Source organism: Carcharodon carcharias, chromosome 22 (genome assembly GCF_017639515.1).
Source record: "Carcharodon carcharias isolate sCarCar2 chromosome 22, sCarCar2.pri, whole genome shotgun sequence".
NCBI classification, from domain to species: domain Eukaryota; kingdom Metazoa; phylum Chordata; class Chondrichthyes; order Lamniformes; family Lamnidae; genus Carcharodon; species Carcharodon carcharias.
In genome coordinates this window covers 48,193,593-48,215,197 of record NC_054488.1, presented here as the reverse complement: position 1 = coordinate 48,215,197, position 21,605 = coordinate 48,193,593, and positions in this window count along the sequence as shown.

Sequence of the window (21,605 nt, the reverse complement as noted above, 5' to 3'; positions counted from 1 at the left end):
AGGGGATTTGCCAGGTCCCACTTCCCCATTGTAATATACATTCAGCAACTGCAGAAGGGGAGGCTAGAGACTGTCCTGGTTGGGAAACGTGGCAGCTCACAAGGTCAGAGCTGTAAGGTAGTTGTAGGCCACAGTAGCCCATTTTCCCACTGTTTCCACCACCATCCCACCTGATTTGGGATAGGTTAGCGGAAGACAGTCCGGGCCTCTTTGTGGAATAGATTAGAGTGTCATCCAAAATGAGTACCTGGGATGCCTAGTTATTATTTTTAATTAGTTAATCACTGTGCATCACTTTGATTTTTCAAATCCATATTTTCCAAGTCTGATAAAATTGCAATTTCATGTTTGTGCATGCACAGGAATTCAGGCCTTTCATTCAATCTGTCAGTCAAGTTTTAATTCCTCAAGATGTTTTGCATGTTAACCCACAAGTGTTAAATTGTCTTTTTTCTTCACAATTTCTGCTCGCCAACAGTACTTGTGCAAATGTTTGCACCTGAACTTTGAACCAGTTCTAAAAACGAAACATCTGATGCAAAAACTGTTGACGAGCTTTGGTACCGAAAGTAAATAACACCGAATATCTGTGTCCCCCACAATGCAAAGATTTGGAAAATAATGGCTGAACGTCGTTAGGACTTGCACAGAAACAAAAAGAACAGCAAAAAGCCAAGAACTTCATCACATCTTTCAGAAATGTCCCAAGCCCCTGCACAGACAATAGATTACTTTGAAATGCAGCTGAACTGTGGCATTTTGCAATGTTGACAACTTGGCAAACATTTTGAACACAGCAGGTAACACGAACAAGAACGAGATAAATTACCAGTCAACGGCCAGGATTTTCTTGTCGGAATTTCCTGCCAAAGGTCAATGGGCTCTCTGCTGCCTCTCCAGGTTTTCCGCCCCACCGTTCCTGCCTGGGGCGAGGCTGGGAAATCCCGGCCAATCCGTTCCTTTGGCGACCAGGAGAAAATCGTTTGCCTTGACGCTGGAAGAATTCATTATTCTTCTAAGGCCACGAGATCTGTAATATCCATGTGAACCAGCAGAACGAGCAAAGTAACGTTTCAACATAGGATTGCGTCTCTGGCAATGCTGCACTCCCTCAGCACAAGGTTGAAATTTAAACCGACTGGCTCAGGAGGTGAGAGTCCTACCAACTGAGTTAAGCTGACATGTGATCCAAGTGGCTCAAATTTCCATAAATTTAACTGTGATGAGTTACAGCCAAAAGAACAGCAAAAGAGCTTTTTGACGTTATCCAACATGTTGGGAAGGTCACAGCAAATTTGTAATACCATTGAAGTCGATCATTCCATTAATGAAAATGCATTAGGGTATCACTAGGACGCAGATATTCCAAAAGGATATTAGCCCCTATCCTCTGACATTTTGAGCGACATTTTTGTTTTCTCTCTTCTCTGAAATAATATGGGATACAGCCAACAATTCCGTTCCGGATATGGGTAACCACAGGGCCTTTGTGAAACAGCTTTAAAAGGCAGGCCACAGTAGAACTAGAAAAATATGCCAGGGCAGTCTTGATTAGAAAGCTCCACAATGAAAAAAGAGAAAGAGAAACAAAACACCAAAATGTTAAAGCGATGAGTTCAGCTCATGAAAAAGAACGCCAAAGCAGTTCAAATGATCTCACTTCCTAAATTTGTCGACATGCTCATATCATTCCCTTGAAAACAGGATGAAGGGATGTAAGGATCTCTTGAATTCTTTTTCGTTTCAATATTTATTATGCAGATTAAGAAAATCTGCAGCATCCCTTTTCCTGTGACCTGGCTGCACTTTTTTTTTCCGTCCAAAGCTTGAATTAGCTGTTCTTGTTACAAAAATGTCTTGGAGCTAAAGAGATTAATATAATCTTTTGACAAGTTTCGAACCCTCATTAATTAGGGTCTCCAACCCTCCAGGATTGGCCTGGAGTCTCCAGAGATTGAAATATCAATCTGCAAACCTGGAGAAAAATAAAAATCACGAGGATGTTAAAAAAATTGTTTATTTTTCTCATTTTCTTTGAATATTTCTCTTTAACAGGTATAAAAAATTTGAAAGGGGGGGGAAAAAAATGCTGCTTGGCTAACAGTCAAGTATCATCCAATTGGTAATGAATCTTTCTGCTCCCCAATTGGCATAGGAAAGCAGTGGATCACAAGGGTGGATGTGTTGGCTGACTAATGGCTGGAGCGAGGGGGCAAGTCATGTGATGAAACTTCCCGGAGTACAATCACAGTTTGCAGCCCAACTCATTGTATGTCCACTCTTTCATATACTTCATGAAGTGTTTGTGGTGTTAGCAAGTTCCAAATTTATAAAGGGTTTGTTTACACTAGATGGGTATTGGTGCACATGTGTACAATTTTGGTCTGCTTACTTAAGGAGGGATATACTTGCACTGGAAGCAGTTCAGAGAGGTTCACTAGGCTGCTGCCTGGGGTGAAGGGGTTGTCTTATGAGCAAAGGTCGACTAGGTTGGGCCTATACTCACTACCGGGGTTTGGAAAAATGAGAAGCGATCTTATTAAAACGTATAAGATTGTGAGAGGGCTGGACAGGGTAGATAGTGAGAGGATGTTTCCTCTTGTGGGCGAATCTAGAATTAGGGGATGGGGTTTAAAATAAGGAATCTCCCATTTAAGATGGAGATGAGGAGGAATTTCTTCTCTGAGGGTTGTTAGTCTTTGGAATTCTCTTCCAAAGAGAGCAGCGGAGGTTGAGTTAGATGGATTTTTGATCAAGGGAGTAAAAGGTTATGGGGGATAGGCAGGAAAGTGGAGTTAAGGACACAAGCAGATAAGCCATGGCCTTAACAAGTGGCAGAGCAGGCTCAAGGGGCCGAATAGCTTACTCCTGCTCCTATTTCTTATGATCTTTTGATCACATTACCAGTAAAAAAATGACTTAAACTGAATATACTGTCAGTTGTATTAATTTGAGAGAATTCTGAAGTTAAACTATTGGAGCTTTAGAATCTCATTCATTCCAAAGCTATTAACTTATATTTCTGCAATGGCAGCAGCAACATCAGGTGCCCCCACAGTCTGCCTTGAAGGGATCAAGTAGGAAGGCAATACTATAATGCCAAGTAGTAGGTGTAGTGCCAAGGAAAATAAGTGTGGATATGAAGAATAATGGAGGATGGTGCTGGTTTGGCTGTGAGGCTTCTCTTTTTATTTTAGGCAACATGAAGCAAACAAAGGCCTAAATCTTCTGATATGGGGACAGGCCTCTGACTCAACTTATGTCGCTGATGCACATCTGGGCCCTGAGAAGTCCTGATGTGCGCTCATCCATAGTACTTACACGAGAAGGTTAAACTTCCAATTGTCCCTTTTACCCTGTCTGGATTTCTCCAGGATCCCAATGACAGTGGGATGAGATGGTCAGAACCATGGAGACTTGGGCTAATTGGGCTATACTTACCCTAGTTTTTACATGGAGTTACTAAGAGCTTTTCATAGTAAGTATAAGACCAGCATAACTCTAAGTAAATCAGCTGGAGTGTCAAAATACAATGGCATCGCCAGCAATGCCTCATCCACTTCTGGCAATGTTCAGCCCCTGTCCTGCCAATGTCAGCCGCACCCATCTCCCATCCTGGCCAATGTTTACCCCCACCTCACATGTTAAAAGGATACAAACCGGTTGGTAAAGCAGAAACCCAAGACACAGAGCTTTTCTTAATCAAGAGAGTTATTGATTTTGTTCAGCCTCACATCTCTCTTTCCACACACCCAGTGTCCCACGTATCCCCTATTATATGTGCTCTAAGTACTTAACTAAACAATGCCTTTCACCAGTGTATCATAATAATATAATTAACATACCATTAATACCCTGGACAGGCTCACCACCTTCCCCATCCCTCTCTTGATTCACCTTTTGGAATCCCTGGCTCCTGTCTGGCCAATATCAGAAGAGTCAACATTGTAAATGAATAGGGGAGGGGGAAGGGGGAAGAGGGGAGAGGGTATGGGGGGGTTGTGTAAAACATTTTTTGTGAGGTTGGGGGGTGATATGGGGGGGCTGAACATTGCCTGGGGGTGTGAGGGAGGGGGGTGAATACAGTCGAGGGCTGAGGGAGGAGTTTGTGAGGGGGAGGTTAGCGATGTCAATGAAAGGAGATTGTATAGTGTTGGAGTTGACAATTTCATTTAAAACAGAATAAGTCAATGAACTGGAGACAGTCTTTAAAGGGCATCCCTTCAGTTCATGATGAGAAGAGGGGCTGTTTCTGCGCTAGAATTACACTCGAAAATTGGCCTCCCAACTCTGTTCATCCCTGCAACCCTGCTGGAGCCAGCATCAAAAGGTGCAAAGGCTCCAGCATAAAATGGTAAGCGGGCAGGTTAAATTGCAGCCAGCTGTGGATGTACTATCTCCGACGCTGACTGGAAGATCTGAGCCAATATGATCAGAGAGGCAAGGGGGTTACTCCGTGGCAGGGAAGTAGGAGAGGCCAAAACAAGTGGCTTTGGCTATCGTTGGGCTTGCTTCTCCTCATTGGCTTCCAATGTGCCATATTGCAAAAAGGAAGGGGGATGACAGTGTGTGAATGTGGCCTCCATTTTAACTGTAAAATACACAATGTTCTACTGTTACTGCGAGATTATTTATTATTCAAGACACACAATACAGACCTACCTTAACAATACTATAATGTATTGAAAATGGCATTGTGCATTTTGTCCACTGAAGGCTGCCATGCCCATATACCAGCAGAGGGAATCTAGAAGGAGAATAAAGGAATCCGTGTTTTAACAACTCGTGCAGCAGTCTGCTTCTTATTGAATCTTACTGTTTCTTCCCAAGAACTTCACAAATATCAATCTTTCCCTTAAGCCTGATAGCATCCCAAACAACAGCTCAAGAATTAATAGTGCCAGGTTTTTGTGGGGGAAGTGTGCCGTGAAGTGCTCCCCACGTCATTTGGTGACTGACATGTATTTCAATCTAATTTCCATTGCTGTACCCTCTTCCAAGGTGCAGTGAGCAGCACACAGCAGGCAAGTCATTGAGAACATTCAGACGCAGCACAACTGAGGAGCAGAGTGGGTGCAGAGAGTATTGTTCCCTAGTGTTGCACTCATTTTTGATTAGACAGCACAGCAGAGAAAAAAAAACGAACTAATATATATAAAACTTCAACTTAACAGTCACTTGAATAAAATAATGGCTGAGCAGTTCAAGCATGAATCCATGGATTCCATGTGTATGTGGATGACTCTGCAGAAATTTTGATCATTGATTTTAAAGGTTTTCAAATGTTATATCTGTGGCATTTTGTTAAAGGATTAAATATCATTTTACACAACAAAATATTTCAGAATACCAACTTCTAAAAATGTTTCACACAAGCTCATTACCAAAAAACACTTGATCTGTATGACCCAAGGCTGAAGCAGGGTAATATTTACAATATTTGAAGATGCTTTGTTAGATCTCCTGAAGCAAGAATCTTGCAACCTTAACCCTGGAGTGACAGGGATTTCCAAATAAGTGAAGCATAAAATCCCAGATCATGCACTTCATGTGGGTGGTAGTACTACCCTGTGGCTGTCATTGCACCCAAGGCCTACTACTTGAGTCAGCCAAGCCCCGATTAGCCTACGGTTTTTTCAAATACAATTAGTGGTAAGACTGATCATGAGCTCAGTCACTAGTATATGTGTTTACTCTACATATGAGGCATTCTGCATGACTGTGACTGTTGAAAGTTCACATCAGGCAAAAGCTTATTAAAATATGATCTCTCCCAGGAACTATGCAGCAAAGTGTGTGTCCTAAAGCACTGTCTTTTCACCTCAAATTCTGATGTTTAAAGTCCCCACTTTTTTCCCCAAGCTGAAGTGAATCCATGGAAGTGGTTTTAAAAAGCTCTAATTAGCATATAGCAGTCAGCGAGCTGACCTCCAGCTACACAAATGATATGTCAGGCGTTCTTATAAAGTACATATTAGAGGAAGCAATAAGATCAAAGGTTTTGTCTCCATTCACAACATTCTAGGAATAAATGAAGCAAGCTTTAATCTTCTTTTGATTATAAAGTAAACTAACTCCTCCCACAAACATACAACTCACCTGGGAGGAAACTAAGGCTGCAATCCTTGCCAAGGTTCAGATAACATTTTATGACCTCCAAGCATTATTTGAATCCAAAAGACTAGATTACAACCCCTCCCACCTCCATTGTTAGTATTTAATAAATTATTTAATAAATTATGAACCTGTAGTTTAAAAAAAATACGGCATTGGCAATTTCAGGATCACGATATCTCAAAGGAAAAAAGGTTGATTGCAGCATTAGACCTGTGGCAGTATTGCATTATGTGACAGGCTCCACATAGTTTGATTTGCTGTTGTTTGCAAGTGTGTAAAATGTTGCATGTCTGGTAAGCAGTGCTCCTAAACTGGTCCCCAAATCAGAAATGATGCTTAAATAAAATTCTCCCGATTTCAATCCTCTGAACTGATTCCTCACAACCATCACAATGCATCATCCCTTCCCTGGCAACTGCCAAAGGTTAGGTTGTAGGCGTGAGGCAGGATGTGCTCTCCTGAGGTTCAGATTCAACTCAGGTGCTAATACCTTGTCAACACACTTGGGGTTAAATGAAGGGCAGTCCTGAGGTGCCATGAAATGTAAGTCAGTTTTAATTAAGCAAAGAAGTGCTGCTCATGCAGTTTTGCATTTCCCTCCTTCTAACTTGCAGTTCTGTGTTTCCCTGCCTCTAACTCCCTACTGTCTGAGGAAGACAGCTCTGCAGTTCTCAGTAGCCCCTCTGGAAGCATATTACAGCACTCACATCTAGCTTACCCTACAACTTTGACCATAAAAGATTTCACAGCAAAAGGAATCATGTTATTCAAGACTTCCTGTTAAAGTGTTCAGATACATATCCAGCTTAAGAAATAAGAAGTTTTTAAAATCCTGCAGAAAATGTTAAGATACAACTGGGCTCATCGGCATTTGAAAGCAAAGGCACATTAAAAAATTGGGATTAAGTACCTAATACTAACGTAAGGTCACATCTGAAAGGTTAATTTACCATTCTCTTTTAGATTGAATAACTTGTTGTACAGGTGCCCTCCCTAAGGAAACCTTCCTGCTGAAGGCGAAACAGTTCCAAGATAGGCCTTGAAACTATTTTCCAGGTGCCTCTACACTGTGAATCTCCACAAGAAAAAAGAATTATATTGCACAGGTGCATATGTACACCTCTTTTTTGTGCATTGGATTTTGTGCTTGCAAGATATGACCTCCTTCAATAATGTGGTTCAGGTCAACTCAACACATTTTCATGTCGGGTAGGTAGATTTTCAGAAACCACTGTCCTCATAATAGAGAACAAAATACACCAATTGCAATATGATCCAGTCTGCCCAAGCATTGTAATTCAGAAGCTCTTTATCTCCCAACAATAGTTCAGCAGATACATTTTCAATCAATGGCCATTGTTTTCTGTTGATAGTTTTCAGGAAAATAACCCACAACCAGTGCGTGACACACCATTTTTTCACACTCTGTTAGCGGCACACTTGCCTCTGAATCACAAGATTCCAGGTTCAAGTCCCACTCCAGGGTTTGGGCACAAAAATCAAGACTGACACTCCAGTGCAGTACTGAGGGAGTGCTGCACTGTCGAGGTGCCACCTTTCAGATGAGATATTAAACCAAGGCCCCATCTGCTTGCAAGGATGGATGCAAAAGATCCCAAGGCAATATTTCAAAGAAGAGCAGAGAATAGTTATCCCTAGTGTCCTGACCAATATTTATCCATCAATCAACACCACAAAAAAAACATTATCTGGTTGTTATCACGTTGATGCGTGTGGAAATTTGCTGAGCACAAATTAGCTGCCACATTTGCTATAATACAAGAGTGACTACGCTTCAAAAAGTACTTCATTGGCTGCAAAGCACTTTGAAACATCCGGTGGTCCTGAAAAGCACGATACAGAAGTCTTCTTTTATTTCACTGCGAGTACTGCATTTTGGAGCACATCCTCTGTTGGGACTGACTGGATTGCTCTACGGGGAGCCAGAATGGACTGAATGGCCTCCTTCTGTGCTGTAAATGACGCTACAGCTCTCATTGTTCAAACTTTCACTGGATAATTCAGATTGCTCAACCATGGGCACTGGCCAGCATTTCTATTGCCTGAGACTTTATGCGGCAGTTCTCAGGGGCAACACCTTGAACCACGTGCATTATTTTTTCTTAATTATTTCATGGGATGTGGGCGTTGTGACAAGGCCAGCATTTATTGCCCACCCCTAATTGTCCTTGAATTGAACATTTCAGAGGATGGTTAAGAGTCAACCACATTGCTGTGGGTCTGGAGTCAAGTGTTGGTCAGACCAGGTAAGGATGGCAGATTTCCTTCCCTAAAGGACATTAGTGAACCAGACAAGTTTTTACCCTGACTTTATATTCCAGATTTATTAATTGAATTTAAATTGCACCAGCTGCCATGGTGAGATTTGAACATTAGCCTGGGTCTCTAGATTACTAGTCCAGTGACATTACTACTATGCTACCATCTACCCCCCATTAGTCACAGAATATACTGCTTCACCAAATTTCACCTTACCAATAGCAATTTTTCAAATGATGACCAAACTTTATAAATTATAAACATGGTCAAAAAATGCGGCCAATGATAATAATAAATGGTGTCCCTAACAGTTACCATTCACGTGTTTGTCACATAAATAGTAACTCATAGTTTAAGATAGTTGTGTGTACACTTGGAAGGAATTTTAAACAGCAACATATGACCACCTGGTACAGGGTTTGGTTTTTGTTGGCTACAACTAAACTATGAGCCAAAATATATGGCTGTGCTCATGCCACTAAAATAATGTGGGCCAACGCCCAAAGCTTGGAGCATGGATTGCACATACCAGACATTTATATTTCACTAAAATTTATGGAGAATTACTGAAATTGCAAAAAGTGCACTTGCAACAATAGTTTGCAACTATAGAAACAGATTTTTGCATATATATTTGTCCCAACAGGCCAGCCCTTTCAACAGGAAATTTCTATACTCTGTTACCATCACCACATCTGAGGCCACACCCAGCACTTCAAATTAAAAAAGAGTTATAATCCTTCGTGGCAGTTGCATATGTGATTAGTCTCATCAGATCTCAACTGGGCTGGTATGCAGAAGAAAAAATGTCAAGGCAGTTTGCCTGCGAGCCAACACACCTCATGCTGGGAGAATACAAAGCCAAATTATTAACAACGATAATTCAGTACCAAGCCAGAGGCAAGAGCAAGCGCTCTACGCTACTGTTGACAATTGTGCCCAAAGACTAACAATACAGCTCAAGATCTGAAAGGGACAAGACATGCATGGTAATGCAGAAAAGTAGTAAAACTAGCAGACCACAAGCTTGAAAAAATAGCTGACAATTCCAAAATATCCCTCATTATAGGTCTTAAGGCACACATGGCAAGGAGTTAGATAGAAAGTGAAGAGGGTTTCCTATAAATTAAACTGCAGGGGTGTGTGCAACTTTGAACACTGTAGCTTAAAGTGCACAAGAGTACAGGCTGCAGCAGTGGTGAACGTCAAACTTATTTGCAGCGGTTGTGAGTGCTTGAGGCATGAGGTTTACTTTCCAACACTGAGGGCATGTCATACCTACCCTCAGGACATTCCTTTTCTGACACTATTTGGTGCATTCTCAAAAATCTTTGAAGGCCATTATAATCCTACCTTTCAAGCCAAGAGTAATTTCTCCTGGAAGAGGGTTGGAGGTATTTTGAATATGAAATGAAGACAGTTTGAGGGGCTTCAACAGAATTTCATGGAATCCATTTCCCTAGCCCCCAATATTTGTGAACTGAAAACCTTCATAGGAACATAGGAACCTAGAAAACAGGAGCAGGAGTAGGTCATTCAGCCTTTCAAGCCTGCTCCACCATTCAATATAATCAGGGCTGATCCTCTATCTCAATAGCATACTTCCACTCTCTACCATACCTCTTGACACATTTAGTGTTTAGAAACCTATTTCCTTCTTAAATATATTTAGTGACTTGGTCTCCAAAGACTTCTGTGGTAGAGAATTCCATAAGATCGCCACCCTCTGAGAGTGAAGAAATTTCTCTTCATCTCAGTCCTGAATGACCTGCCCCGTATCCTCAGATTGTGACCCCTTGTTCTAGAACAACACACACCTACATTACTCTCAACCAGCTTTGCATTCTTTATTCACAATACAGGGCTGGTTCAGTACCACAACAGTCCTTGCCCCAGATCCCATAGCAGCCCAGATGTGGGATTATTTGTGTTTTTAAGTAACTTCAGAAAGGATAAGGTTGAGTCAACAATATTCAACAAAACCTTACAAATGTGTTTCCCACACCCAAGCATCAACCTGCCTTTCTCTCTTTTACTTGCTGATCGCCCTGTCAAGCATTTTCTGCTCTTTAAACCTTAAAATACACAAGGTTCAACAGTCACTTTATTCGTTATCATCGACATTATCAGTACCAGTAAAACAAAATGAATTTTTCTTGTGAAATGTTAACAGGCTGACACGGATTGAAATGTTGAAGTCTACTGGCAACCGGCACGCCTGTTGCAAGCTCTAATGTAGTTCCAGCTGTATTGAACCCAACAGGAACAAGGCCACAGGCGCTAGGAAGTCAGGCTGGCACATTAGCTTAGGCCAATTTGAATGAGACATAAAGGAATTTCCTAAATCTCACTGCTTTCTTGTCTGGAAACAAGAAAGAGGACGACCAAACGGACAGATAGACAGTCAAAGAGAAAGTGGTGGGACACCAGCATTTCCACTTACAACTTATACAACCCATTCATTCTTCATTCACAGCTTCCTGTTCTTATAGCCTGTCAAATAAACCCATTGAATTGAAGTACTGTCTTTTCAGCTCTAGAACTGGTCTCAATCCATCATAAATTACTGGGATGAAAATCTCCTTTCCATGCTGCCTGTAATCAATCTGTCACTTTGGTATAGTAAGGGGCATTCCACAAAGACTTAGGGTTAATTAAAATACATTGAGAGGGCAACAAAGAAGGGCTTCTGCCGATATTTAACCTGTGGTTCTTCTGACCTCGGAGCACTTGATATTGGCACAGGATATAAGTAGTAGAAAAGGTTCCCTCGGCCATGACTGCCAACCATTATTTTAATGAATGCATCAACTCATCAGCAAAAACACAATGACAAAATAAAATGACATCAGATGTTTAGGTGCTGTTAGAATAAGCTTAATCAATGAGTTATTCTGATTGGATAAGGTAAAGAGGGCAAGTAAATCATAAGATTTGGTAGGAAAAGTCCAGTTATTAAAGTACGCAGGATTTTTTTTACATGGGATGTGGGCATCACTGCTTCATTTATTGCCTATTCCCACAAGTCCTTGTTCAGAGGGCATTTAAGAGTTAACCACATTGCTGTGGGTCCGGAGTCACATGTAGGTTGGACCAGTTAAGGACAGCAGTTTTGCTTCCCTAAAGAACATTAGTGAACCAGATGGGGTTTTATGACAATCAGCAATGGTTTCATGGTTATCATTAGACTTTTAATTCCAGATTTTTATTGAATTCAAATTTTGCCATCTGCCACGGTGGATTCAAACCCAGGTTCCCAGAGTATTACCCTGGGTCTTTGGAATATTAGTCCAGTGACTATACCACTATGCCACTTCCACTCAACTGCTGTCCCTAGACATTGCCCATGGGTGAGCGTGAGACAAGTTTGTGATGTTTAGTTCCAAACTTCTCCTGGCTCTTTAAGTCCTTTGGTCAAATGCTCTTGAAGGAAGTGATCTATGTAGACAGGTTGTGAGGCTGGTTAGAGGTTAATTATTGTGGATATTGTAAGTTTTTCTGGATTGTGGTGGTGCCCCTTGTGGGTAAGGCAGGTTATCTCAAGGTTGAAAAAAAACAGCAGGAATTAACTTGCTTCTTTCTCTTTTGCTATATATTTTTGAAAAAAGAAAACGTTCAGTTGTGAATTGTTAGTGTTTTATATGAAGAAGTGTAACATTCAAAGTGTGATGGAGATGCCTCAAAATATTTATCTGGAGAGATACATGAGGTGAGTAAATAAATGAGTGACATGCCTTTCTGTTGAGAATTGCAAAAATAGACTTAAAAAGTCCGATTCTTTATCATTAAGAGAAGACGCTTTGGAATTTTGTGGAGGTAATTGATGACCTAAATTTAACGCTCTCACCTCTTTTCTACATAGCTTCGATGTATGTGGCACCTCAAGAGATCCACAGACACAATACTCAGGGCAGTCTTGCTCACAGTGCAAACGTTTGAAAGTTGGTTTGGGTGGGAGGGGAGAATCTGATAGAGAAATGGACTAGAACATAGTTCTGTCACATCTGGAAGCTAAACGCAAGGAGATCCCAGATGAGTGGAATGAAAATTTCCTTTCTCTGACAGTCGCAGGATTTCTAAATGAAATAGCTTTGGGCAATTTCAACCTCGTTTCTGTGGTGCGTAAATCCACAACATAAAATTGCCAGCACTTTGGCATTAATTGATAGTTTCTCAGCAGAAGTGAGAAGCGAAAATAGCACATTGTTGATTGGAGGTGTTGCTGTTTGTGCTGCTGCTATTCTGTCTGCCAGGTGAGAATACCAACAAGATTCCCTTCCATGAAAAAACATTCCTTAACTATAATTATGTGAAATTTTTTTTCCAGCAAATTTAATGATGAGAACATTCGTGGGAACAGGACATGTTCACATTCAGAATCAGACGGAAAAAAGCACAGATTTGGACATGTCCTTCTCCTCGTATCCAGGCAGTCTGTGTACTCCTTTAATTTTGATAATTGGTTGTTGAAGACTTGTAGTCCTAAACTGCATGAACCGATGCCAGATGCAAACCCATAGTTTGTCATTAAGTGCAAAATGGAAATTTTTAAAGCCTCAAACTGTCCACGAATGCAGTTATACTGAACAGCAGTCAGATAAACAAGTTACACTGCCACTCAGTTTCTATTGCATACATTTGAGAATGCTTTAATCATGTTATAATCACAGGAGATGTTAATCGCTGAGCAAACCAAATCCCAGAGGGAAACTTGGCTTATGGGCTATACCTTTTCTTTGTATTCTGAAAACGAGAAGAAAACATACTGATCTCAGCAGCAAGTAGTCCAGTAACACTTCTGGGATTTTAAAAATTAAAAGTAAAAGTTTTATCAACAAGAAGAAAAGAAAACTTAAGCACAAAAGATTACAGTTACACAGTTAAAATTAATCTTATGAGACATCTCCCCAAAAGACTCCCTACTTGGTCAGACCCACAAGGAAACACCTTCCAGGCAACATTCCATTATATATGTTTAACTATAAAAATCCAGTAATATTACCCAAGGCAAACTGCTGTAGCTTTAATAAAGGCATACTAGATGACCCCTTAAACTCTCTTCCACTCTGCTATGGAAATCCAGGACTTCAGAACAAGACTGTTTTTTGTAGCCCGAGACTTTTCTGGCATGACTGAAGAGCTGATTCAAACTGCATCTTCTCCCAACCTAGAGCTGTTTCCAGGAGGTCTTCCTCACACAACCAACAGCCTACCACTGCTAAGCTCTCCACGGTACATCTAAAATACCTTCTCCCACCTTTCATCTCAGGTTCCATTGTTCTCACACCTCTTTGAAACAGCACTGTCATCTACCTGAGATTGTGGAAGATTGACCAGATACATACTATCAACAAAAAGCAGGATAAATAAAACTTGGCCAATTACCGCCCTTTGAGGTTACTCTCAGACATCAGCAAAGTGATTCAAGGGGACATCAAGGATGCTACCAAATGGCAATTACTGTCAATAACCGGATGATCGATGGTCAGTTTATGTTTTACCAGGACACTTAGCTTCAGACCTCATTACCGCTTTCATCAAAACATGAACAAAAGAGGTAAATACAGAGGTGAGTGAGAGTGACTGCCCTTCACAGCAGGGCTGCATTTGACCAAGAGTTGCATCGAGGAGCCCTAATAAAATTTAAGTTAGTGGAGATCAGGAGGAGGACTCTCCACTCACTTGTCATATTTAGCACAAAGGAAGGTGGTTGTACTTATTGGAGGTCAATCATCTCAGGGCCAACAACCACAACAGGAGTTCTTCAAGGCAGAGTCCTAGGCCCAACGATCTTCAGGTGTTTCAATGACCAACACAAGGGCAGGAGTGGTACTGCTCATTGATAGTGCATAGTAATTGGTTCCATTCGCAATTCCTTAGATACTGAAGCAGTCCATGTACTGCAAAACCTGGACAACTTTCAGGCTGGGGCTGATGTATGGCAATCAACACTCATGCCACACTCTTGGTAGGAAATGACTAGCTTCAACAAGAAAGAATCTAATCACCTCCCCTTGACATTCAACAGCATTACCATTGTCAAATCCCCCTCTATCAATATCCTGGGGGTTACCATTGACCAGAAACTTAACTGAACCAGCAGTATAAATACTATGGCTACAACAGCAGGTCCGAGGCTGGGAATTCTGCAGCAAGTGACTAACCTCCTGATTCCCCAAAGCCTGTCCACCATCTAAAAGCGACAAGTCAGGACTCTGATGCGATACTATTCCCTTGTCTGGATAATTGCAGCTCGAGCAACAGTCAAGCAGCCAGAACAAAGCCGCCGCTTGATTAGTATCCCATCCATCACCTTAAACATTTATTCCCTCCACTGCGTTATGCAACTTGGTGGCAGTGTGCACCAACTACAAGCTGTGCTAAAGCAACTCGGCAAGTTTTCTTTCACAGCACCTTCCTAACTTGCAATCCCCGCCGCCCAGTAAGACAAAGGCCACAGATGCACAGTATCATCACCTCTAAGTTCCCCTTGGAGTCAGACACCACCAATATCGCCATTCTTTCACCTTTACTGTTTCAAATATCCTGGTACTCCCTCCCTAACAGCACTGTGGGTGTACTTACACCACATGGCCTGCAGTGATTCAAGATGGCAGCTTATTACACCACCTTCTTAAGGGCAATTAGAGATGGGCAAGAAATGCTTGCCAGTGACATGTACATCCCATGAATGAATAAATAAAAAAAAACACACAGTACAAGATGAGCACTTGTTTTTTCTGCTAGATTTTCTTAACTGATATTTTTATATTCCTCGTTTCCTGCTACTAGCCTGATTCTCTTGCCACAAACTGCTCTTAATAGTCACAAATTACATCTTCTGTGACTGTGACAAAGGTAAATTACTCCTCCTTATCCTTCTCAACCTGTCCACAGCCTTTGACATGATTGACCACACCATCCTCCTCCAACACCTCCCCATTCTCATCCAGTTGGGTGAGATTGCTCTCACCTGAGCGATCTTATATATCCAGTCACAGTCAGAGAGTTATCTGCAATGGCTCCTCTTTACATTCCATTAACCCTGGTGCCCCCTAAGGATCTATCCTCGGCCCTCCTCCTATTTCTCATCTATGTGCTGCCCCACAGTGACATCAACCAAAAACTGAGTCAGTTTTCACCTGTATGCCGATCACATCCAGCTCTATCTCACCACTGCCTCTCTCAATCTTCCTACTGTTTCTAAATTGTCAAACTGCTTGTCCGACATTCAGTATTGGGATGAATGGAAATTGTCGAGTATTGGGAAGACCAAAGGCATTGTCTTCAGTCTTCGCTACCAAACTCAGTTCCCTGACCATTGGCTCCACCCCTTTCCCTGACAACTGTGTGAAGCCGAACCAGGCTGCTCACAACATTCGTGTCATATTTGACCCCAAGATGAACTTCTGACCAACTACGCTCGCCACCAGTATGACTGCCTGTTTCCGGCTCTGTGATGTTGCCTTGGCTCATCTGCTACTGAACCTGTCGTCCATCCATAGACTTGTCTATCCTAATGCCTCCTTTCTCTATCCTCCATAAAATTGAGGCCATCCAAAACCCTGCTGCCCTTATCCTAATTCGCATTAAGTCCTCTTAGCCCATTGCCCCTGTGCTTGCTGATCTGCATTGGCTCCTGATTAAGCAATGCCTCAATTTTAAAATTCTCACTCTTTTTTTCAAATTCCTCCATGGTCTCACCCCTCCCTGAACCTCTCTGCCGTTATTCCTCTACTTCTCCATTATAATGTTCATTAAAACGTTGGCTGGGATTATCCGGCCCTGTTGTGGCTGGGACCCGCTGTGGGTGAGGTGGCGTCCCAGCCAGAAGTCCATTGACTTGTGGCAGGACCAGAAGATCACGGCGGTGGGCGGGCGTGGAAAATCCTGCCCGTAGCTTTGACCAAACACTTTTTCTCATGTGTCCCAATGTCTCACGCAGCCTAATTTTTAAACTTTTGTTTGAGAACACTCCTGCGAAGTACCTGAAGGGGAGATTTTACTACATTAAAGGTGCTTCAAATTGCTGTTATTTTTGTTGCTCTTTCTTCCTGTTGTCCCTTTCTTTATTTCCTGCTGCCGGCTCTGGGCCCTTTCCACTTTCTCCGCTAACTCGCTATTTTCCTAAGTTTCCAATGACCGAAAGGCAAGATGACCAGCAGGCTCGGCCTGTAATAAAATGGCTGCCCGGATTATCTGATAGTCGTGGAAAAATTTGAAGAATGCTGAGCAGTAATTTTGTAGTTCCCATGGGCAGGGATCGGGTAATTTTATGATTCAGTTGGCTTCTTCCGGTTCTTTGGCATGAAACGACACAAAAAATGAGAATCCTTGCTGTGATGAGGACACTGGCCTGAACTTGATGCTTGCGGCAGGGGTCCTGATAACAGGCTGGAAAGCCAGGGGCAACCCCATCTCAGCCATTTGCCGGGCCCTCAGCTGCCTTTTACGGGGGTCAGGCAACTAAGTGGTTTCTGTTGGGGAGAGCTGTCCATTCAAAGGATGGTCACCTTCCCCCAGAAGCTGCCAGGCCAATCATGGGCAGGGGAGTAGGGGTGTAGCTCAGCAGACTTACCAGCGCCCGTGGAAGAACTGGTCACTGCCGTGACTGCTTAGGACTGAGAAGAAGAGGATGACATGGAAGAATGGCGCCTTTCGAACCAGATAAGCGGGAGTGGGGCCACGAACCAGGGAAGTGGGCGTGGTCAGTCAGGAAGGCCCCAGTGAGGTGGCAGGCAGTCGTTTCGGGAGGAGGGGGCTGGTGACTGAAGACAGCACTGATGTCGTGGCAGTTGATATTGCCACCAGAGCTCACACCTTGCACCAACAAGTGCCCAATTATGAAGGCAACCCTGAGCCTGAGGCTACAAGGGCTAATTTGGCAGATTCCCCAGGAAGGCCCACCCACCACTGTTAAAATGCAGGCGGCAGTGGGAGAACGTCTTTAATTGGCTGCTCAAGTGGCTCGGTTAATACGGGAGGGAGGACCTCCACCTTCTCCTCTGCTGGCAAAATGGGATGGTGCTGGAAAGACAATGGGCAGTCCATATCCCTGCCTCCCCTTACCATTTTATGCCCACCCCGCTCCCAGCCCATCCCCAGAGGGCTGGGAAAATCCAACCCACTGTCTGTCGGCACTAGTATGTGATATGTCAGAGCACATGATTGAGAATTAAAGGCAAACTTCACGACAGTAAAATCACTGGCCTAGAAATCGAATCATGCTCGAACCCAGCAGCCGGTCCTGGGGCAGTAAGATTGGCAGATGTTCAAACTGGCCAGGATCATGAGCATCATCTGCAGGGGGAAAGGGAAGACAATTAGGAGAGGTGGAACCAAGCAATGACCAGCAGCGCTGCATGGGCTTAATGTGAAGCTGGGAGGAGCAATCCCATTCATTCTGGATCCACAATAAGAGAATTTTTAAAAAATCAAACCTAACTTTCTGGTGGCAGCCTCCATTGGTCCTTCTTACCTCAATACTTTTGCTGCCAAGTGCCTATGTCAGATGCATGCATTAGGGGCCTATGTTAAGTACTTACAAAGCTGGCAGGCGATGCCAATCTGGTGTGGATCGAGCAGTGCCTTCACCTGGTATGCTGGGCCCTTATATGTTCATTTTACACCTGTAAACTGGACACCATGTAACCCAATTTCTAGGCTATTGCATCTGGTCGCTGCCTCTTTTAAAGATGTTTGGAATGACAGGAGGCTACCAAAATTGCAATGCATTCCTAATGGTGGGTTGCTGAAGTTTCTTTTCTTCTCTGGGAGTGGTTTTGTCTTCACAAAGTTAAACAACAGCCTTGCATTTATATAGCACTTTATATGCAGTAAAATGGCTCAAAGCACTTCAATCAGGTAACAACAAAAATCACTGCCAAGCCAAAGTGAGGGAGACTTGAGGACAGATGACCAAAAGCTTTGTCAGACAGGTAGCTTTAAGGCCTGTCTTAAAGAGAGAGCAAGAGGATGGAAGGTAATTAAATATTGGTTAATCTCAAACCACTTCAGAAGCCTTAGGGCCAATACAGTCTGGAATGTTATTTTGCAAATTCTGTGTTTTTTATGTTTGTGTCAAAATTTATCCTCATGTTTAGTTTTAAACTGCTGTTGTCAGTCTGGAGCTTACAGTCCTGCTTCCGCCCATATAGATGAATGATGGCTTCAAAATTAAGAAACTATAAGTTTTGTGTCAGTAATTAAATTTTGAATTAATTTCCCATTTAAGCCATCCTAGGAAATATTAGAGAATTTAACATGAAAGAAGTGAAATATTACAGCTCCAAATCCTGAATCGTTTAAATGCACAAGAACCTAAACTGTAAGACTCCTCTTTATTTCTGGTACTCCTTAAACAAAATAAAGAGTTTGGAAAATTGTGTATTTATTGGTTTCTGAAATGACCAGTACTCACTAAGTGATACTGTGAAAGTTTTTTTGGGGTGTGCGTGTAGGAGTTAATTCCCAATCAGATGGAATGCACACGTTCTAAGCCTACATAAACCTTTAAAATACACCTCAGCTACTCATCCTGTCTTTCCCATGTCTTACTTTGCTAGATCAGCCAGTAATCACAGTGTCTAGAACATTCGCAAACCTACAAACCAAGATTATCCTTGAGGGCAATGTTTGCGACACGCTGACAGAGCAAAACAGATGTATCCTGGGTTCTATATTTCCTTATCAAACCGGTTGCAATAAGAATACTTTCTAATTTACAGACTCCCACTTCATTCTCTTTTCCCCTGTGCTTAACCAGAAAAAAACTTGGCAGATCGTTCATAAGAACAATAAGATATCTATTTCATCATGCAATTCAAAATATAATAGAATGTGATTAAGTTCTTAAATCACACAAAAAATTATTTGAAATTTGTGACAGAATGGGAGGGATTGGAAATCCAAGGAGACTGCACCTACTTTTTATTAAACTATTATCTAGAGTTACTAATAAGCAGCTTGTAGTTCAAATTACTAGATCACAAACGAAGTCAGGATACTGCTGATTCAGGTTAGTTCCGATAATGATCATCCTGCTTCGGTTTCCCTGGATATATTTCAAGTAGGTTATACACAGACAAAGCTCCTATTCAGATGAAATCCCTGACTCTTAATTATTCTAATCATTGCTCATAAAAACTGTGGTCTCTTATTACACAGTTTAGGAGCAAAACTCTTTAATACCGGTAATGTGTTTGATAATATCAATTACTGTGGAGAGGCTCTAATAATGTATAGTTATCTTTATATCTTGCTGTTTATCTACAATGTATACACAGGCGTAATTTAGAATGACATGTAGCTACAAGGGTCTATTAATATACAGAGGGAGGTGGATAGATAGGCAAGTAGAAATTCAGCCAGATAGTTAGATGGTTAAATAGTTAGATTAGATGAGATTAGATTTCAGCTTATATATATGGTAAAAAAAAATTGGGGACAAGAATCTAAAGATGAGAATATTGCATTGGACTCTGGCAGAAAGTGCATGACAAGGTCCAGCAGTTTGCCTCTGATTGCATCGACTACATTACGACTGCAATTGGAATGGCACAATCTACAGAAAATTTCTCTGCAGGTAAATTAACTGTATCAGTCTTTAAGTGTTAAATATAATCAGCATTTTAGGCAATGATTAAAGGAACTCCATGCTTTGTCTGACCAGTGAATAAAGCAGAGTCAGTGGTATAAATGCTGTTAGCTTACACTTCTCTCAAGCAGGTACCAATAATTAAAGTACTGCATGGCCAAACAGTAAAACAAACTAAAGTGGACTTTCGTTATAATTGTTTAGGGTGGATCCTAATTTCATCATTATAAATCAACTGATCACTTTATAAAAATACTGTCATATACTATTTCACGTGAAAGTGCTCAGATTCCACAAAAGTATTTCAATATTAGCATCCAACATTCAGAAAGTGAACTGTGTTACTGAACGTAATAATAGCTGCTTATTGTACATTCAAATGATACACTCTCAATCACTGGCACTTACACAGGGGCACATTTAAAGTACAAATGAGCAGACCTTGCTTTGAATGCAATATCAGCTGGTTACTACAACAGTCAACAACACATGCTCTGCTCACCAAATAGCAAAGGATCTTTTTTTCAAACAGTCCCCTCGGTTAGATGAAAAGGTCAATGGGGAGTTGGGAGGGGAGGGGGCTTTTGTTCCGACATCCATGGTCCCTCCAGCACATTGAGGTGATACAGAAATGGCAACCAATACATGTAAAGGAAATGAGGGAAGAAAGAATAAATGAACAAATGATGAACTATTTTTGTAATGCAGTGCTTATTAATATGTAGAAAGATAGCAAATCAACAAACAAATTGTTGTGGTGTATTCCAGCTGATTGCATTAGTATTATGAAGTGACAGCATGTGACAGAAAGAAAATTAACAAAAAAGAAAGCAAGGAATGAAATGGTAGCCAAGAGGTGATAAGGAGTGGAAACAACAGCAAAGAACCAGAGAAACAAAAACAGCAAAGAACAAAGTAAGAGCAGATTATTGTAAAGAAACCACAAGAAAAACTGGAGAATGCAAAATAGGATATGAGATTGAGAGAAGAAGCAACATGAAAGAAAGCCAACATTTATAAATAAACTAAATGCTTACACCTATTTTTGCTACATACACACAAACATACAACTTAGGAGGAGTAGACCATTTGGCATCTCAAGCCTGCTCTGCCATTTCATAACAACATGGCTGATCTGACTGTGGCTCCTATTTTCCTGTCTACCCCTTATACCTTAAACTCCCTTGAAAGTCAAGAATCTATCTAGTGCAGCCTTAAAATTATTCAATGACCCTGCCTCCCCCACTCTCTGGGGAAGAGGGTTCCATAGACTCACGACACTCAGAGAAAAAATTTTTCCTCATCTCCATCTTAAATGGGAGACCCTTTATTTTGAAACTGTGTCCTCCAGTTCTAGTTTCTCCTATAACGGAAAAAATCTTTCAGCATCCACCTTATCAAGTCCCCTGAGGATCTTGCATGTTTCAATAAGATCATCTCTCACTCTTCTAAACTCCAATGGAAACAGGCCCAACCTGTCCAACCTTACCTTATAAGACAACACGTGTCTTCATCCCAGGAATCAGCCAAGTGAACCTTCTCTGCACTGCTTCAAATGCAATTATATCCTTTCTGAAATAAGGAGGTAAAAACTGTGGACAATACTCCAGAT